Here is a 21642-nt window from a genome sequence, read left to right on the forward strand (position 1 = left end):
TGATTGATTAGCATAATACCTTTCAATTCATGTATGTTATTATGAGTTCTACCCATCTCATGCCTCAATTAGGTTGAGGATCACTGAAGGATTTGTCATCCTTGAGCATTCTCCCTGTTGTTGAGCCTACATATGAGATCATCTGCTTTGTTTTAGTGAATCTTTGAGTATGGTGCAACGATCATAAAATTCACTAAGGGATCATCTTCCCAGGTTTTGTAGAGCCCAAAGTGTAGAAGGATTTGTCTGAATCCTTTCCAATTGGTCCAAGTTAGTGAGGATTTTAATAGTTGGAGTTGGCTTCTCCATAGATATTTGAAGAATCGACTTGGTTTCTGCCTCTTGCAGTGTAAACCCATTTGGGAACCAACGAAAGGATGAGGGCATAGAGAAAAATCCTAGGATAGTAAACCCGACTAAGAGACCCATGCAAAAATCACTGCTATATGTATTACCTAGCTCAGCTAACATAGGGGCCAAATTTTTTTGTAAAGATAAAATGGAGGGTTGTAGGGATGTCATAATTCCTATTATAGGGAAAGACTTGTTCTGGTATTTCTATAAGAATATAAATGATAAGGTTCCTATGTCAAATCCTTGGACTTATGACATTGGAAAGATAGTTGTGTCAAATGTGTTTGTAGATATTGAATTGATTTAGTTGTTGGCAGATCATTACCACCTTGTCATTAAAACTATAGGATGCCAAGTGGAAACCCTCTATTAGTCATTTCAAAAATAGCTATTGTCGACTATTTATGTTGAACAAATAGGCCCTCACCAAGATTGACCTTGAGTAATCCATCATGGACTATAATAAGTTATACAAAACATTCAAAAAGGATGAGCTCCTATCTTATAAGAAAATGGGTATAAACAACCAACCTTTGGTGATCAAAACCGTTGAACCCTTCCCTGTGGATATTTCCTTTGGTATTTTTAGAGAACATACTTTTCTTTGTGTCAGATATTAGGAGAAGATACTAGGGCTAGGATGTCTATTTCTATGATGTACATGGCCACAAGGATATAGAACCCCGAGGTGAACCTCGAATTTGACTTTGCATCTATGATTGAGAGGAAGCTACATTAGCAGTTGGTAGCATGGAAAGAGAAGAAGAGTAATGGATTTTTCCATTACTCCTTGTTATTCCATTTGATATTATTCCAACACAAATAAGCCTTGCTCAGAGAATAAAGTTAGGAGTAGTGGATGACAAAGGGAATAGGCTACCAGTGCAGTTATGGTGTTATCTTTGGGATAAGAGGTGTAAGGATGTTGACTACAAGGTTTTTTTTATTCTTTTATTGTTACTATTTTGGTGCTTTTGATCATTTAGTAAAAGGATTATCACCTGATATAAGGAGAGTACCAAGGTCATTGGACTATGACCCTGAAAAGGGTCATACTCATAACTTTGTTGATTGGTCCTACATGGGAGAGAACACCATCATTAGGGTGTACGGTTGGCCCCACACCCCCCATCTACTGCCTATGTTTGTACCAGATAGACTTTCTTTCTTGGAGTTTATGTGGCAGATGCTCTGGTTGGACAAGGAGTTGATTGAACCAAGGAAGAAGGTAACATTTTTACCTCATTCTATTTCATTTGCAGGATTATCCTTTGGATCAAACATGTTAGAAAGTTTGCAGTTATTTGAAAGTTAATTACTTATTGAAAACTGGTAAGGAGAGAATGTGTGATCCCGAGAACCAAATTGTTTCTACTATCAAATCAGTTACACATGAAGTATTGATAGAATAAGAATTAATAAGAAATCTTACCTCCTATGGGGAGATTGTACAAAGAAGAAAAAAGTGGGATATTATAAGGAGAGTGGAAGAAGAAAAGGAGAAGAAAGATCCAGCTTTTCCCATGCTTACATTGAAGAAACTGATGAATTGAAGAGAATTGATTTATGCCTAAATAATATCGATAAGATATATGGAAAATTGGTAGGTGGTGGGTCTCCACCAAAGAAGGCCATTTTTCTATTGAAGAAACCCTTAGGGGTTTTAACTCATTAAGTGTCAGATGATGAATCAATGATAGAGGCTTCTCTTCCTTCCCCTTCCACTAAAAAATAATAGGTGAATGATCCAGACCCCTTAGTGCCTTATAATGAGTCAGAAGGAGAGGGTGATACAGAGGAAGCTATTAGTGCTTTAAAATATTTGAAAGGAGGTGACACAGAACAATCACAAGTTGATCCCCCCAAATATTACAAGGAAATGCATGGTTATGAAGACCAGGTGATAGATATGGCTATGAAAACTGTTGATGAAAGGACAACTATGTCCATGAGATTCTTGGATGATGATGAATTCATCAATACTCTAGTATTTAAATATTTCTGGTTAAAATTAAAATGAAAGAATTTGAGGAGCAGAAGCAAATGAACTGCATGGGTGTGGATGAATCCAAACATGAGGAGATTGTGGCTCAAAATTTCTAAAAAATGAAGATTGATAAAGTGAAAACTAGTCCTGATGAAGCCAAGGAGATGGTATTGAAAAGCAACATAATAATTGTACCCAAACTAACTATGAAACAAATCTTCTCCATGGACCAAGTGAGGCAATAGGAAGACCCAATTCTAGTAGCTGAATTTGATGTTGAAGAATGGATAGGTGGAATAGGGTATAACCCCAAAGTTGAAGTATTGGTTGCATGGGTAAGTTCCAAGAAAACTAACAAGCCCAAGCTTGTGGATTTAGTGCAAGAAGAAAAAGGAAAAGCTATTCTGAAAACTATGAAAGATACTTCTCCATTAGAAGCTACCACTATGACCATGCACTCGGCCATGTTTACAAGAGATATTGTGAAGCATATGCGACAACGAATAATTCAGCTCAAAAAGGGTTAGGAGGAGATGAATGATGAGATAAATAAACTGTATATTGATAAGTGTCACAACCCTCCTTTATCACTTTTGATTTGATACAATTTCTATTATATCTTTTTTGGTTGAGCTATTGAATATGGTTGAAGAAATATTAAAAAAGGTTAGATAATGGACCCACATACACACTTGGAGAATATAATTTAAAAATGCATTATTTATTTATTTATTTATTTCCCATTCCCAATTATGGCACATGTTGTAGGAGAAATTAGAAGCTTCTAGAGGCATCTTTATTCTTTAATTCCCTTGCATGTAACTCCCCGACTAGGATATTAATCAATTTTGCATGGATCCAATATTGGAAAAAGAATCTCATTTTCAATTAATTTCTCTAGATAGTGGAGTTAAGGGGTTTTTCCTATATATTGTATGCAATTTTCAAAAAGAGGGAGTTGATTAGTTTTTTTTGAAGAAAATTTTTCTCAACTAGTTTTTTTTTCTGGTAATCACATTCTTCATTTGGAGAATTGTTAAGTTTGTTTTGAAGAAATTTTTCCAAGCTTGCAAGGAAGGATCAAGGAAGGCTAGGCTTGAAGATTTGGAGAGGATTCAACATCAAAGGCTTCTCCAGGTTCCCTCCCCTTTTGCATTTTTGCTTATGTAAATTTTTATATTTTCAAAAAGGAAATATCTCCTCTTAGATTCTTTTATTTGAATATAATTTTCTGAAGGAAATTATTTCTTAATTGTTAGATAGATTAATTAGAAAGGAAAATTTATTTTTCATTAAAGAAATGCATTGATAAAAGTACTTTGTAAACATGCAAATGCAGATTTCTCTTTTATTTGTTAATCTATTTAAAAGAAAGAAATCAGATTCTACTTTTTCTGGTTTTTTTAAAATCTAGAGAAAATCTTGAATCTGGAAAAATCATGCTTTTCAACATCTCTACTTTTTTTGAAAAACTCAAATTCTTTTATCTCTGTAAATAGTTTCTTTCTCTATGCATATAATCATTTGTATTAAGAAATCTCACTATGTGACATAGTATTTCAAATATGAATTCTTCTCAATATTGTTGTATAAAATCCCTGTGGAAAATATTATCTTGTTATTTATTTATTTTTTAGAAATCTCTCTCTCTCTGTGAATAGTAATTTCCCGAAAATCTCATCATAAAAATTTATGTTTATCTCAATATAAGGCAAATGTGTTGAATATGATCACTGTGAAATCAAAATTTATACATCTATCTATCTGTGAGGTAATTTAGCTCTTTGTTGTATTGCTGCCTCAAATTCAAGGACAGTGTATTTTTTTTGGGGGCTCCTATGAGATCATCTAAAATAAATTTTCTCTATTATCTTCCATGCCTATGAGTAGATTCTTATTTTTTTATAAATTAACATTTATATATATATATATATTCCTCTTAAATTATTAAATAAACTGGAATAAGACCATATATATATATATATATATATATATATATTTATATATTAAACTTATACAAAAATATATATATATATATATAAAATAATACAAAGTGGTTTCAAAAAAATAATTTTTGCATAAAATAACGGGCCAACGCAAGGGGGCAGAGTTATTAAACCCATTGAGGAGTGGAGGGGCCCACGGTCGTCCCCTCATCACTGTGGGCCTACACCTATAGGTCCGCAGTGGTGACGGGACCTGTGGCCCCCACTCCCACTTGGCAATAAAAGCCACTAAAAAAAAATTTATTTTTTGCAAATTTGGAATTTGTTAAATTTTTTTCTTTAATTTAAATTTTAGTTTAATAAAATTGAACTTAGATGGATTTATAATTAATTTATCTTTAGTAAATTAGATTATATCTAATTTTATAATTAGAATCTTTCAATCTATTTGAGATGTATTGGTATTTTAGATTCATTAAAAACAATTATTTCATATTATTATGATTTGATCCAAAATTTGTCTAATGTTTAAACTGGTTGCTATTTTTGAACTAGTGACTCTATAATTAATTATTCTCGTGGTAGAAATAAAACATTGCTAATCTTGCATGTAAATTACACTATTCTTGCATCATGCGAATTACTTATACATCATTTGCATTTATTGATGAGCAAGTTACATTTTCATTATCTTTATGCAAGTTACACATTTTAATTATCAATATGTGAGTTTCATAATTGTCATTATTGTGCAAGTTATATTTCAAGTTTGAAATATTAAATAGTTTAGTTGTAGAAGGATGGTATTTATATCAAGTCATTCATGAATTCCATAGAAGTAGTTATTTCAATTATTTAAGATTTACAATGTCTAATTATGCATGTTCATTTCATAATTATTTCAAGCATGAAGCTAATTTAAAAGTTTTCATATCCTCTTAGTTAGAAAACTAAACAAAGGGAGTTGGAAAACTAAAACCTAGTAGCATTCGGTATTTACGGTGACTCTGGGTCACGCTTATGGGTAATGTTGTTGTGTTGAACTACTACACTTAATGCCTAATAAATTTGCATCAACGACATCTGTGGCATCATCCCTATAAATCATCAGGGAGTAATAAGGGACACTTGGAAGTTAAAATCCAAGGGGAGGGTAATCCCCCTTGGATCAATAATCTAATAAGATAATCCTTCAATGATTTTACGTCCGTTGAGTTAAACCATAGTAAACCCCTTTAGGGTTGATTGAGTGAAATGCTTTTATAAAATTGATTTAATCTCGAAGAGTTGTTGATGATTGACAATTGGGTCAAGGGTGACGCTTATGATAGGTATTAGGATCTAGTTGTTTTAGGCCACAAGCAATAGGCCATCTTGATCCTTTGCTTAAGTGCTACCATCATGGGTAGCGACCGCAGAGAAACTGTCTGGGACATTGACCCTAGAAAGGGTTGCGTACCCACCAAATGGTTTACATTAAACCATAGATTAGAAAATAGAACTACATACTTTATGCCTTGATCTCATGCTGAAATGGGTATGTAGGCAGTCTAGGGACGAAGTTGTCCCTAGTACTTAGGCATCCGTGGATGGGGTCTAGGTTTTGGTAAGAAGAAGGATTGTGAAGAATCCTAATTTGAAAGATAAGTGTAATAAAAAGAAAAAGTAATTCAATGCATACTCAGAAGGAATCCCATATGGATTCGCTTGACTTCATGAGGCTTTAAGCCAAATTCTGAGGCGGAATTCAAGCTTGCATTATGTTATTTTGATTTCTCCTAAGGACGGTGACCTCGATGCACTCCTATTAGAGGAGTGTAGTACTTAGTGAGTGGCTCAGGACTCGAATGGTCCCGATTAGTCTAAGTCTCTTGCCAGAGAACCTCCTATCCCAATTGGATAGATGCCTACCCTATATGGGTAGATGCCTATCCTGTATTGGATAGATGAAACCTTCTATTTCGTATGGACAGATGCTTAACCCATATGGTTAGATGCTCATCCCGGATGGATGAATGCCTAATCCAAATGGACGGATGCCCAGAGTATGAAATTGAATCAAACACAAATAATTTAAATTAAACAAAAACAAAAAAAAGGTCAAATTTTTGTTGAGTTAAGTATAGTGGGTTATTACATGTGGTGTCAAAACAAAGGTTCAAATCTATGCCTTGTGCTCACTTAAATTTACACAACTAAGGGAATGTCTTGCAATGGAAGAGATTAAATTATAAAATCTTAAATCAAGAACTAACTACATAATTTAATTTTTAGGTAAAACCCTAGATGGCTAAAGGAAGGGGAAGAGGAAGAGGAAGACGAAGGGGAAATGGAAGACGTGCTACCACTTGGAGACAAAGGGAAGCTAACCATGAGGAAAATCATGAAGAAAATCATGAAGAAAACCATGAGGAAAACCATGAAGCAAATCAAAATAACCAAGGGAATAACGAAGATGGGGTCGAGGCTATAATCAACCTGCTAACCAAACAAAGGGATAAGATCAACTTCTTGGAGCAATCAATGTAGGACCTTAGGGCAAGGTAGAATGACATTGAAAATTGAAGTGGAATTGAAAATGGGAACCCTGGTAGCAATCAAGGGAATGTGATGGACAATAGAAAAGAATATAACATATTGGAACTCTCTAAGGATTTGAAGAAAATCACCCCCCCTAAGTTTGATGGGAGGCAAATTGGTGAAGGAGCTGAAAATTGGTTAAATGAAATGGACAAGTATTTTGAACTAAGAGATTTTAGCAAACAACCAAGGCCTTATGGGGTTCCTATCAACTCACAGGGCAGGTAGCTAGTTGGTGGACCAACACCAAGGAGCAAAATGGGTATAGTAGGGATACGATCACATGGGATCAATTTGTTCACCACTTCCGTAAAAGGTGGCTACCTCAATTGTTCTTTGATGAGAAGGTGACAGAGTTCCATAATCTATGACAAGGGCCCCTATCAGTCAAAGAATATTGGGATAAGTTTGCCAAATTGCTTAAGTACGTACCTATGTACCAGAAAGATGAAGAAGGTCAAGCAAGGAAGTTCATTTTGGGACTAAATACCAACATAGGGGCAGAGGTTGACATGCATGGACCCAAAAACATGAACGAAGTACTTGAAAAGTACCTAAGGCAAGAGAGGAAGATTCAAACCCTAACAGCAGCAAGGCAGAACTATAATGGGAACCACTCTTTTAAAAGGAAGCAGGAATTCAAGGGGAACAGTAACTTCAACAAAAGTCAAAAGAATAATTCTTCCGAAAGAAGGCCACCCCCTAATCAATATCAGAAGAATGGAGATAATAATAATAATAATAATAGGGGCAATAATAATAGGGGAAACTATAATAGGAATTACCAATAGAACATGATAACTTATCCACTCAGGACCAATGAAACAAGGAATGATCCCCCTAGGAATCAAGGCAAGAGGGGTCCTCTAGGTGGATGTTTTATGTGTGGGGGAAACCATTTTGCTAGAGAATGTCCCAGGATGCAAGGTTAGAATAGGGCCAATCAACCACAACAAGGGCCCCAACAAAGGATTCTTGCAGTAGTTAGGAACCGAAGAGCAAGATTCCAGAATGTTCTTGTGGAAACTACAGGTACACTATTTTAACAACCAATTTCAATTCTAATTGACACTGGGTCATCTGAATGTTTCATCTCACCTGAATTAGTAAGAAAATATGCATTAAAATTTAATCAAATGGAGTCATCATGGATGGTTCAATATGGGGATAAGGCAACTAGGGAAGTAACTAAGTGTTTACCGAGGGCAAGGGTACAATTTTCTGAGTTTGAAGCAAGGGTAGATCTCTATGTGGAACCACTAGTGTTATATGATGTAATTATTGGAATGAGTTGGTTAATAGATCATCAAGCTAATGTAGATTGATATAACAAAGTTGTTGAATTTTTGGATGATGGGGGGAAAAGGGTCAAAATCCAAGGAAAGTTTAACCCCTTTAATATAGAAACCATAACTGCCATGCAATTAAAGAAGGAAAGAAGAAGAGGAGGCCTAATCTATATGGTTGAAATTGATGAAGGAGAAGAGGAAAATACCCCAACCTTTGAAAATACCCCTTCCTTACAAGAATTCAAGGATGTATCTCCAAAAGAATTACCCAGCTTACCCCCTAAAAGGAAGTTTGACTTTTCTATCGACTTACTACTGGGAGCTGAACCAGTATCAAGGGCACCTTACCAAATGAACACAACTCAATTAAAAGAGCTCAAAATGCAATTAGAGGAACTCTTAGCTAAGGGATTAATAAGGCCAAGTGTATCACCATGGGGAGCACCAGTCTTATTCGTTAAGAAGAAGGATGGAACCTTAAGACTATGCATCGACTATAGGATGTTGAACAAGGTCACAATAAAGAATAGGTATCCTTTACCTTGAATAGAGGATCTTTTTGACCAAATCAAAGGAGCAGCAGTTTTCTCGAAGATAGACCTCCAATCAGGATATCATCAACTCAGAATTAAAGAGGAAGACATTCCAAAGACAACTTTCAGGACTAGATATGGGCATTATTCACCGTAGTTCCTTTTGGTGTAACCAATGCCCCAGCTGCATTTATGAACCTAATGAATAGTGTACTCCATGACTACTTGGACAAATTTGTTTTGGTATTTTTGGATGACATATTGATTTACTCTAGGAATGAGGAGGAACATTTAGTACACCTACAAATGGTTTTGCTAAGGTTGAGGGAACATAAGTTATATGGGAAACTGTCAAATGTGCCTTCTTTGAGGAAAGGATTCACTACCTTGGGCATATAATATCAAAGGAAGGAATAGCGGTTGATCCAGATAAGATAAAGGCAATAGTAGAATGGCCAATCCCTAAAAATGTTTTAGAGGTAAGAAGCTTTATGGGGCTAGCAGGGTACTATAGGAGGTTTGTGGAAAGATTCTCTAAGATAGCAAACCCCATCACCTCATTGCAGGGGAAGGGTAAAAAGTTTGTGTGGATAGAGCAAAGTGATAAGGCATTTCAAATTTTGAAGGGGAAACTAACTTCAGCACCCATTCTAAAAGTACCAGATCCGAATGGACACTTCACAGTCATAACTGACGCTTCTATCAAAGGTTTAGGAGGAGTACTTGTCCAAGGTGAAGGGGTAGTAGCTTACGAATCCAGGAAGCTGAAGACTCATGAAGTTAATTATGCACCCCATGACTTAGAGTTAGCAGTGATTATGCATGCCCTATAGAAATGGAGACACTTCTTACTAGGGAAGCCCTTTGAGTTAAAGTTAGATAACCAAGGACTAAAGTACATCTTTACCCAACCCCACTTAAATGCTAGACAAAGAAGGTGGTTAGAGTTTCTAAGTGAATATCATTTTGAAATTGAATATATTAAGGGGAAGGAAAATAGGGTGGTAGATGCTTTAAGTAGGAGGAGACACTTTTTAACTATAGCAACATTCAAAACTTCTTTCAAAAGGCAAGTAATGGATGAGCAGGGACATGACCCATGGTATGAGAAAGTCAAATTGACTTTAGAATATGATCCAATAGATCCTAAGGTTGAATGGTATACATTAGATGAAGATGGGTTGCTCAGATACAATAATAGAATGTATGTTCCTAGTTTAGGGGACTTAAGGAAGGGAGTCTTGTCGGAGGCTCATAATGCCCCTTACTCAGGGCACCCGAGGGTTAGCAAACTTTATGCAAATCTAAAAAAACTATACTTTTGGCTAGGGATGAAGAATGACATCATCAAGTATGTGGCTATATGTTTGGAGTGTCAAAGAGTAAAGGCAGAGCATAGACATCCAATTGGATTATTACAGTTACATGATGTACCTCAACACAAGTGGCAAGTTATTAGCATGGATTTTGTGCAAGGGTTGCCCATGTCACCTTCTAGGCATGATACAATAATGGTGGTAATTGACAAACTCGCTAAGGTGGCACACTTTATACCAGGGAATCTGATGGATGATGCACCTACCTTGGCAAGGCTCTTTGTTAAGGAAATATTTAGGTTGCATGGAATGCCAAAGAAAATCATATCAGATAGAGATGCTAGATTTACTTCAAGGTTTTGGACAATTCTTCAATCAGCTCTGGGAACTCAACTAAATTTTAGTACTGCATACCATCCTGAAAATAACGGTCAAACAAAGAGGACAAATTAGATTTTGGAAGACCTACTTTGCATGTACTGCATGGACCAACAGAAGAAATGGGAAGATTACCTACCTCCGGTAGAGTTTGCTTACAATAATACATATCAAACATCTTTGGGGATGACACCTTTCGAAGCATTGTATGGTAGGCCATGTCGAACACCTTTGAGTTGGGATAGTCTTGAAGACAGAGTAATTGTTGGACCAGATATGTTGAAGGAAATGGAAAGGAAAACTAAGGAAATTAGGCAAAGATTGAAGGAAGCCTCAGATAGGTAGAAAAGTTATGCAGACAAGAACAGGACACCAAGGGAGTTTGAGGTGGGAGAGAAAGTCTTCCTAAGAGTTAGGCTACACAAGAGTTCCATAAGGTTTGGGAAAAAGACTAAGCTTGCACCTCGTTATGTTGGGCCTTTTGAAATATTGGAAAGGATTAATCCAGTTGCATACCGGTTGGCCTTACCTCCCCAATTGAGTTGAATCCATGATGTCTTCCATGTATCTCTTCTTAAAAAGTATGTACCTGATGAGAAACATATCTTGAATTGGTATGCTTTACAGGTCCAGGAAATGAGGGAAATAATGATAGAGCCATTCAGAATCTTGGAGAGGCACCAGTGCCAATTGCACAATAGAGAGGTTGATCAATGCAAAGTACAATGGAATCAGTATGATGAAAAGAATGCCACATTGGAAGATACTATGGAAATGCAACAGTTGTTTCCTTTTTTGTTTTAAACTAATCATGAACTATAGACTCTGTTTGGATACATTAAATAAGTGCATGGGGACGATGCACAATTTAAGGGGGGGAGGATGTCACAAGCCCCCTTTATCACTTTTGATTTGATACAATTTCTATTATATCTTTTTTGGTTGAGCTATTGAATATGGTTGAATAAATATTAAAAAAGGTTAGATAATGGACCCACATACACACTTGGACAATATAATTTAAAAAGGCATTATTTATTTTTATTTTTTTTCCCATTCCCAATTATGGCACATGTTGTAGGAGAAATTAGAAGCTTCTAGCGGCATCTTCATTCTTTAATTCCCTTGCATGTAACTCCCCCACTAGGATATTAATCAATTTTGCATGGATCCAATATTGGAAAAAGAATCTCATTTTCAATTAATTTCTCTATATAGTGGAGTTAAGGGGTTTTCCTATATATTGTATGCAATTTTCAAAAAGAGGGAGTTGATTGTTTTTTTTGAAGAAAAGTTTTCTCAAGTGGTTTTTTTTCTGGTAGTCACATTCTTCATTTGGAGAATTGTTAAGTTTTTTTTGAAGAAATTTTTCCAAGCTTGCAAGGAAGGATCAAGGAAGGCTAGGCTTGAAGATTTGGAGAGGATTCAACATCAAAGGCTTCTCCAGGTTCCCTCCCTTTTTGCATTTTTGCTTATGTAAAATTTTATATTTTCAAAAAGGAAATATCTCCTCTTAGATTCTTTTTTTTGAATATAATTTTCTGAAGGAAATTATTTCTTAATTGTTAGATAGATTAATTATAAAGGAAAATCTATTTTTCATTAAAGAAATGCATTGATAAAAGTACTTTTTAAACATGCAAATGCAGATTTCTCTTTTATTTGTTAATCTGTTTAAAAGAAAGAAATCAGATTCTACTTTTTCTATTTTTTTTTTAAATCTAGAGAAAATCTTGAATCTGGAAAAATCATGCTTTTCAACATCTCTACTTTTTTTGAAAAACTCAAATTCTTTTCTCAGTAAATAGTTTCTTTCTCTATGCATATAATCATTTGTATTGAGAAATCTCGCTATGTGAAATAGTATTTCAAATATGAATTCTTCTCAATATTGTTGTATAAAATCCCTGTGGAAAATATTATCTTGTTATTTATTTATTTTTAGAAATCTCTCTCTCTCTGTGAATAGTAATTTCCAAAAATTTATGTTTATCTCAATATAAGGCAAATTTGTTGAATATGATCACTATGAAATAAAAATTTATACATCTATCTATCTCTGAGGTAATTTAGCTCTCTGTTGTATTGCTGCCTCAAATTCAAGCACAATGTATTTTTTTGGGGGGCTCCTGTTAGATCATCTGAAATAAATTTTCTCTATTATCTTCCATGCTTGTGAGTAGATTCTTATTTTTTTATATATTAACATTTTTATATATATATTCCTCTTAAATTATTAAATAAACTGGAATAAGACCATATATATATATATATATATATATATATATATATATATTGCAATATTAAACTTATACAAAAAATATATATATAAAATAATACAAAGTGGTTTCAAAAGAATAATTTTTGCATAAAATAACGGGCCAACGCAGGGGGGTAGAGTTATTAAACCCGTCGGGGAGTGGTACCCTCCACTACCCATGCGGTCACTGTTACGGCAGTAACCATAGAGGGAGTGGAGGGGCCTACGGTCATCCCCTCATCACTGCGGGCTTGCACTTGTAGGTCCGCAGTGGTGACGGGACCCGTGGCCCCCACTCCCACTTGGCAATAAAAGCCACTACAAAAAAATTAATTTTTAAAAATTTGGAATTTGTTAAATTTTTTTCTTTAATTTAAATTTTAGTTTAATAAAATTGAACTTAGATAGATTTATAATTAATTTATCTTTAGTAAATTAGATTATATCTAATTTTATAATTAGAATCTTTCAATCTATTTGAGATTTATTGGTATTTTAGATTCATTAAAAACAATTAATTCATATTATTATGATTTGATCCAAAATTTGTCTTATGTCTAAACTGGTTGCTATTTTTGAACTAGTGACTCTATAATTAATTATTCTCGTGGTAGAAATAAAACGTTGCTTAATCTTGCATGTAAATTACCCTATTCTTGCATCATGCGAATTACTTATACATCATTTGCATTTATTGATGAGCAAGTTACATTTTCATCATCTTCATACAAGTTACACATTTTAATTATCAATATGCGAGTTTCATAATTGTCTTTATTGTGCAAGTTATATTTCAAGTTTGAAATATTAAATAGTTTAGTTGTTGTAGGATGGTATTTTTATCAAGTGGTTCATGAATTCCATAGAAGTAGTTATTTCAATTATTTAAGCTTTGCAATGTCTAATTATGCACGTTCATTTCATAATTGTTTCAAGCATGATGCTAATTTTAAAGTTTTCATAGCCTCTTAGTTAGAAAACTAAACAAAGGGAGTTGGAAAACTAAAACCTAGCAGTGTTCGGTATTTACGGTGCCTCTAGGTCATGCTTACGGGTAATGTCATCATGTTGAACTACTGCACTTAACGCCTAATAAAGCTGCATCAACGACGTCTGTGGCATCGTCCCTATAAATCATCAGGGAGTAATAAGGGACGCTTGGAAGTTAAAATCCAATGAGAGGGTAATCCCCCTTGGATCGATAATCTAATAAGATAATCCTTAAATGATTTTACATCCACTGAGTTAAACCATAGTAAACCCCTTTAGGGTTGATTGAGTGAAATGCTTTTATAAAATTGATTTAATATTGAAGAGTTGTTGATGATTGACAATTGAGTCAAGGGTGATGCTTATGATAGGTATTAGGATCTAGTTGTTTTAGGCCACAAGCAATAGGCCATCTTAATCCTTTGCTTAAGTGCTACCATCGTGGGTAGAAATCGCATAGAAACTATCTGGGACATTGACCCTAGAAAGGGTTGCATACCCACCAAATGGTTTACATTAAACCATAGACTAGAAAATAGAACTACATACTTTACACCTTGATCCTATGCTGAAACGGGTATGTAGGCAGTCTAGGGATGAAGTTGTCCCTAGTACTCAGGCGTCCGTGGATGGGGTCTAGGTTTTGGTAAGAAGAAGGATTGCGAAGAATCCTAATTTGAAAGATAAGCATAATAAAAAGAAAAATTAATTCAATGCATACTCGACAGGAATCCCGTGTGGATTCACTTGACTTCCCAAGGCTTTAAGCCAAATTCTGAGGCGGAATTCAAGCTTGCATTATGTTATTTTGATTTCTCCTAAGGGCGGCGACTTCGGTGCACTCCTATTAGAGGAGTGTAGTACTTAGTGAGTGGCTCAGGACCTGAATGGTCCCAATGAGTCTAAGTCTCTAGCCAGAGCACCTCCTATCCCAATTGGATAGATGCCTACCCCGTATGGGTAGATGCCTATCCTGTATTGGATAGATGAAACCTTCTATTCCATATGGACATATGCCTAACCCATATGGTTAGATGCTCATCCCAGATGGATGAATGCCTAATCCAAATGGATGGATGTCAAGAGTATGCGATTTAATCAAACACAAATGATTAAATTAAACAAAAAATAAAAGAGGTCAAATTTTTGTTGAGTTAAGTATAGTGGGTTATTACAATAAGGCTATGTTGAAGAAGGTAGAATAATTAGGTCAGAAACAAAGTAAGGTCATCATCCTACATAAATGCACACCCTCTCATCCAATTGATAGCGCAAGGATCACCGAGGGTTGGGAGGAGGAGAAGAAAAGATATGAGAAATAAATTCAGGATTTAAAAGCCACCAATGAAAGAATTCTGCATAAGGTACTTGAATAGTTGTGTGGCACCTTTGAGAACATATTGACCTACAGAGTTAAATTGGTAATGGTAAGGTTGGATGAGGTATATGAACGTTATGAGGCCTTGGTAGAAATGACAAGATTACTTACAAAAGATAAACCCAAATTGGAGGCATTATAAAAAAATATGGCAACTGACATACCTCACTTTAGTCACTTTGTGCAAGGTAACTCAAAGAGATCCGGATGCTCCTTCTCTAATAAGGGAAACTGAGAGAAAAGTAGATACCATTGATGAAGAATAGAAGATTAAGGCTAAAATTGATTCTTTCCATACTATCCGGTATTGGACAATCCCACCAATCACAAATAAAGATCAGCATATAAGGAGCTTTGAAGTTTGGAGGATTTATTTTAGTCAAATGGTCCCAAAGATTATGGTGCATATGAAAGAAGAAAAGGAGATGAATATCAAAAAATTTAATATCTTTATGGACCGGATCATAAAACTAGATGCAGGATATGCAAAATCTGTCATACAGGTGAGGTCCATAACTAAAAAAAGATGGAAGGATCATCTCATCAACATGCCCGTTATACAAGATTTCAAATGGCCAAGTGAATATGAAGTTTATCAATGGGAGACAAAGTATTTGAAGGATATTGTTGGAGACTGAAATGACATGGATACAAGATAGTGAGCATGAAGACTACCTTGTTAAAAGTAGAACCTTTCCAGACCCATGGGTCACGAGTTCCTACTTGTATGATCCTAACAGTGGGCTTCTTGATACTCTCTGACCTTTCTTCTTTTATTTATTATATTTCATTTCTTTATGTTGTTAAGATTCTCAAAAGGATTTTTATCTTTCAATTAGTTTTAAACAAATTAGTTATAAAAAGGACATATTGTAATGGTCTAAAGTTTATTGCTTCTTCCCATTTTGTATATAGGGGAGAAACCAAGACTGATAAAAGGGACAGTAGAACATATTAAAAAAAGGAAGATACTGCAAAAATTTTGTATCTCATTACAGTGGCGATATAATACAAGAATCTGAAGTTTTTGGTTCAATTATTTGTTGATTGTTCAAGATAAAATATTGTGTGGTTGTCTCCAGTTATTTTCCTTTCTTGCATGTTTAAATCAAGTATCAAGGATAATTTTAATTTATCAAAGAAGCTCTTACTATTCTGTGTAATTTAGTTGATTAGAGTCCTGTAAGGTAGGATTAAAAATCTATTTGATTAAGTTAGAACAGTTGGAAAGGAGTAAATGGATTAATAAGAAGAATCATGCAATACTACATGCTTGCATATTTATACAAAGCATAAACATTATTAATGCCAAATGATTTGAATTAAGTCAAAAACAAGATCGGATGACTCTATAACCCTGAACGAGGAACTGATCACAAACACATAATTTTGGAGTTATAATTTCAGTTCATTTATTTCCTTTGAAGAAGTAAGATAGGAGTAGGAGTAGGAAAACACAAGAAATTCACTTCAAGTAATTGTGTTGTACTAAGTGAATTAGAACCAAGGAGTCAAGAAAATTTGTAAGTCTGCTAAATCATAAGGTATACCTGCCTAGGTCCTGTAGAACCTAAAGAGGGGAAGATTTATCTTTTTAAGAGAATCTTGTTTGTTGGCCAAATCGATTACTAAGCTCGATTATAGAACTTAGCACACTCTTAGGGTTTTATAATCTGTTGATTTGGGAACCAACACATGGGATGGACAAATCTTACTTCAACGTGACCCTGACCCTCTACTACATACAAGGTGCTTAATTTATTGCCTCAAGCAATTACCAAGACCCCTTTCATTACTTTCCATCTATTGGATTCAAAACTAATTTCACATCCTTGAGAACCAATTGACCAACATAGATTAAACTTTTTTTGAGTTGGGGAACATATGCAACATCTTGAAACAACCAACTAATTCAATTTTTTAAATTTAATGAAATATCCCCCTTGCCAACAATATCATAAGATCTATTGTTAGCAATAAAAACCTTATCAAAGTCACCATTTTATAGATTTTTTAAATACTCCTTGCATGGAGTGACATGAAACGATGCTCCCAAATTAAGAATCCAATTATTAGTTGTAATTTCTTCTTTGATTAAGATAAGAAAACTTGCCTCTTATTGGCATACTACAATGGCTTCCTCTTCTTTTGATTGATTTACAATTCTCTTATAAGACCAAGAGTTCCTTTTGATGTGGGGTTTCTTGCCACAATACCAACAACCACCATCTCTACCTTTTGACTTTTACCTTCTTCATAATTTCTCACAATCTCTTGGACTCTTCCCTCTTTCTTTTGATCTTCCCTTATCATTTGCAATCAAAACATTACCAGATGTTGGAGTCTCACCCATGCTCTCCCTTCACATTTCCTTTCTTATAATTGCACCAACAAAATCATCAAATTTCAAAGTATTTGAACCAAAAATAGAGTTACTAACTACCATAATTATATTGGTGGTAAAATTAGGGTTTCACCAATTAAGATAAAACAACAACTAATATTACCTAATAGACCATTACATTCAAAAAGGGGGTGAATCCAATAGATCTAGCCACAATTCGTTTAGGAAAAGGGCTAAAATACTAATTAGATTCACATTTATTTGGTTGTCTCTCCTTTTTTAGTTGAAATTGGATCTGTATTGCAAAGTTTAGGCCAGATCAATGGATCAATGAAGCAAAACAGAAATAAGAGAATGCTACAAATGTTAGACAAAGCCATAGAAAGAGATCTAGGAAGAAGAATATGATTAGAACCCGATGCTAAAAATTTGAACTAAATTGTTGGGACCAGTGTGGTAGGTTTCCTTGGCCTTGTAAATTCTAAATGGGCAAGTAGGATATTTTTCATATTGAGAAGATGCAAAGGATCCACTATCAAAAGATTGGGAAAAATTACCAAGACCATGGTGGTAGGTCACCCCATTCCTTTGCTTTTCACTCCTTCAAAATCTAAACTTATTTGTCATTGTCAATTCTATCTAAATCTTTGATCACACCTCTTGAATCAATTTACCACATACAAATAGAGAGAAAAAGGGTTGTTGATAGGGGTTCTCCTTAGGTCAAACTCTAGTTTAGGAATTAACCTTGAATTGAATGTAAATATTGAAGTAAATCCTATAAGATATACCTAAGATCTGTAATGGTAGATAGAAGATTGATGATACAAATTCTCTGTAGATGTGATCATAGATGTTGAATGAAATAACATGACAAAAACATGGACATGAAAGAGCTAATCAAACACGCATTCATGCATCAAGATTTATGTGACTTTTCTTGATGATGCTTGAAGGATATGGTGGGATGAAATGCTCCTTTGAATGCTTGACAAATGCATGAATGATGGGGTATGAGAGAGATCAGTTCCTTCTAGGTGAAAATTAATTGATAGGATGTCCTTATATAGGGTTCCATAGGTAAATTGTTGATTAGGCTGACCTCCAACATTTAGATTGAGGCACAAGGACCAAAATCCATCGGGGAGGGGAGTGCCTTCCCATATTTAAAATGGATCATATTTAAGGAGGACCAGGGTGCCACGGTCCAAACAAGGGCACCACAATGCCCTTTTCCTAAAAAAATAGGACAAGAATCCATCAAACATAGGGGGCATAACCCTATAATGGGGTCCATTCAGCCATGTAGACAAGTTAAATCAAGCTCGAAGTAAAAGGGGGCAAAAACGGGCCTAGGGGGAATGGAGATAGGACACACTAAAGTAGGAGCACAAATATGAGGTGTGAATTTGTACTTGTTACAATTTACGATGCTACATTTATCCCCCGCTTTAATGGGAGTATGAGCCTATGCAAATACTCACAGTAAAGTAGAAAGATAAGGAAGAGAGAGAGGAGAAACTAGGAGTGAGATCATAAGGAGATAAGACATCACTAATTTCAAGGAACCAAGCCCCCAATCTTAGGATCTTAACTCATGCAATCACATGAAAGGACAGACAAAATAAGACAAAGACAAAAATCCAAACAAAGGCAAACAAAGAAAAAATACACACAACACAAGGGTTTAGTACTAAAAACAAAAAGCTCCAAATCAACTAGTTGAAGAGACCTTGATAATCAAAATATATCAACCACTAATCTCATTCTTAGAATTCTATTACAAGAACATAGGTGGCCACATGAAAATATAAAGAGAATGCATTATGATGAAACATGATCCAACAAGTGGAAAATCTATGAGCTCATGAGAAGGAGAAAGGAGAGAACATGGATGCCACGGGCTAGCAAGCTACATTATGCTAGGTGATCCATGAGAAGAAAAGAAAGAGAGATCATGGAATTCATAGGCTAGCAACCTATGCTATGTTAGGTGATCCACAAGAGCATGAATAGTCGTGATACAACAAGCTATGTTATGTTGTGTGATTCATGTAGAGAAGGATAGTTAGAATAGTCTATCAAGTTATGCTATGCTAGTTCCACTCATCTTGAAAATACCGCACAAGGAGGGTTAAATAATCTAGAAAATTGTGTTATGATAGTCAATCCTACCTCAAATAAGATGGGAAAAGGATGGGCTAAAATTTATAGCAACTCACCATGCTGTATATGTCATCATCTGGTTTTAGGAGTTAAGCATCTCGTCTAAGAGTTACGTGTAGTTTTGAGCATGCAATAACCTATATAAGACATGAAAATGAAAAACAATATGTTTGGTTCCAGGAACATCTTGTCTAAGAGTTAGATCTGGTTTTGAGTATGCACACCCTCGTATAAGATATATAAAAGGATCATGTTTGATCTTGGGAATGAAGCATCTAATCTAAGAGTTAGGTCTAGTTTTGAGAATGAAGCATCTCATCTAAGAGTTAGGTCTAGTTTCGAGCATGCAACAACCTGTATAAGACATACAAAATTTAAAATATCATACAAGGAGGGAATTATTTATGCCCCCTTAATATGTCAACATAGTGTAATATGTTGGCATATGATGAACCAATATGATAATATGATAATAATATATGTTGTCATTGATGTCAATAAGTACAGGTCAACCGATATGAAGATTGGAAGAAGTTGTTATTGATTATCAAGTTGGAGAACTGGTATGAAGAGATGTAGTGAACCGGTGTCACAGTTTCACTAAGTGTGACTACAGGTTGGTAGTCTCACCTCTAGGGTTTCCGGTTTGGAAATCTAGCTTGTGCGATGCAACCAGTGATATTTTGTGATGAGTCAGCTAAGAAATAAGGATGGGATCGAGATGCCTCATCATTTTTGTGCATGTGAAGGCTTTCCTTGGGGATCTTGCATATGAAGATCGACTGCATTTAATGTCTACCTCGGGAATGAACATACTTCTTAGCAGTATGAGAAGAAAGCGTGATGGGTTACTGATTTCTATGTGCGGTGAAGAATGGACAATGCAGAATGACTTGTGATCTGTTTGAGATGGTTTCATTCTATGTAATGTGTTTGGACAGTCAGGATTGGACTGCTTGTAATAGTAAACCTAAATACTTAGGGTTTAGGGTTTATGTTACCGACCTAATTATTGTCTATAAGGTCGATGATGTTTGTTATTTTAAGTGTTGGCAAAAGTTGTGTGTGTATTCAAGTGATGAGATACTTGCCAGACCAGTGAGTGAAAATTACAGAGTGTGATTGCAGAGTAGAGGAACTGAAAATGATCTACCTTAGCATGTAGTGATATTATCAGATCAGAGCTTTATTTGTTGTCTTCTAACCATTTCAACAATAGGAAAATTCCTTGACCAGGTAGCTTTAATAGGCTTATTGTAAAACCTCTAACCAAGTGACTCAAGTTCATTGATTTCTTTAAATCCTCTAGCAAGGTAACCTTTAATAGGGTTTCAACATTTAATAGGGTATATAGCAATCCCTTAACCGGGTGATATTTAACAAGACCAGTTCCTAAAAAAACCTTATTGTAAAGTCTTTAACTGGACTAGGCTCCTAACAGAGCAATCTTCAAAAGAGTTCAAAACAAGCTTGTTGGTATTCATCCCCATCATGGTTTTTCCCATTTGGGTTTCCACATGAAAAATCTATGTCATGAGTTGTGCATTTTTCATGTGATGATTGAGTATTATTTGTTTAAGTGAATATGTATGCAGAGCTAATGGTTATGGTATTACTGATACAACACTTGCACATATGTATGAGTGAAGTAGTTATCAAGTATTGAATGATATTTGAAGCATTCAGTTTTACAGGTTTAAGTTGTCTGAAGTCTTACTATGTTTAATCAGTATTGTCATGGTTAAGTTCAGTAATGAAGACAACCGATTAAGCATTATTTTAATATGATAGGTTGTCGGAGAAGTTTTTGTATTTACTGATTCTCCCCCCCCCCTCTCAGTACCAGTTAGGATATTTGTTGTTCATCATTATTCATCAATTGGTATTAGAGAAACTCTAGGTCCTCGGTGATATAAGCTTAACCTCTTGAGGTAAAAGATCTTTCTTTAATGATGAAGAGGGAAGGTCCTAAGTTCAATACAGATAACTTCAAAATATGGAAGGACAGAATGAAGATCTATATCAAGAGTTTGGGTGCTCAACACTGGAGCTATGTTGAGAATGCCTATGTAATCCCCACTAGCACTCTAACCGATGATTAGAAAAGAGAGATTCAAGAAA

Source organism: Cryptomeria japonica, chromosome 3 (assembly GCF_030272615.1).
Source record: "Cryptomeria japonica chromosome 3, Sugi_1.0, whole genome shotgun sequence".
Lineage (NCBI taxonomy): Eukaryota > Viridiplantae > Streptophyta > Pinopsida > Cupressales > Cupressaceae > Cryptomeria > Cryptomeria japonica.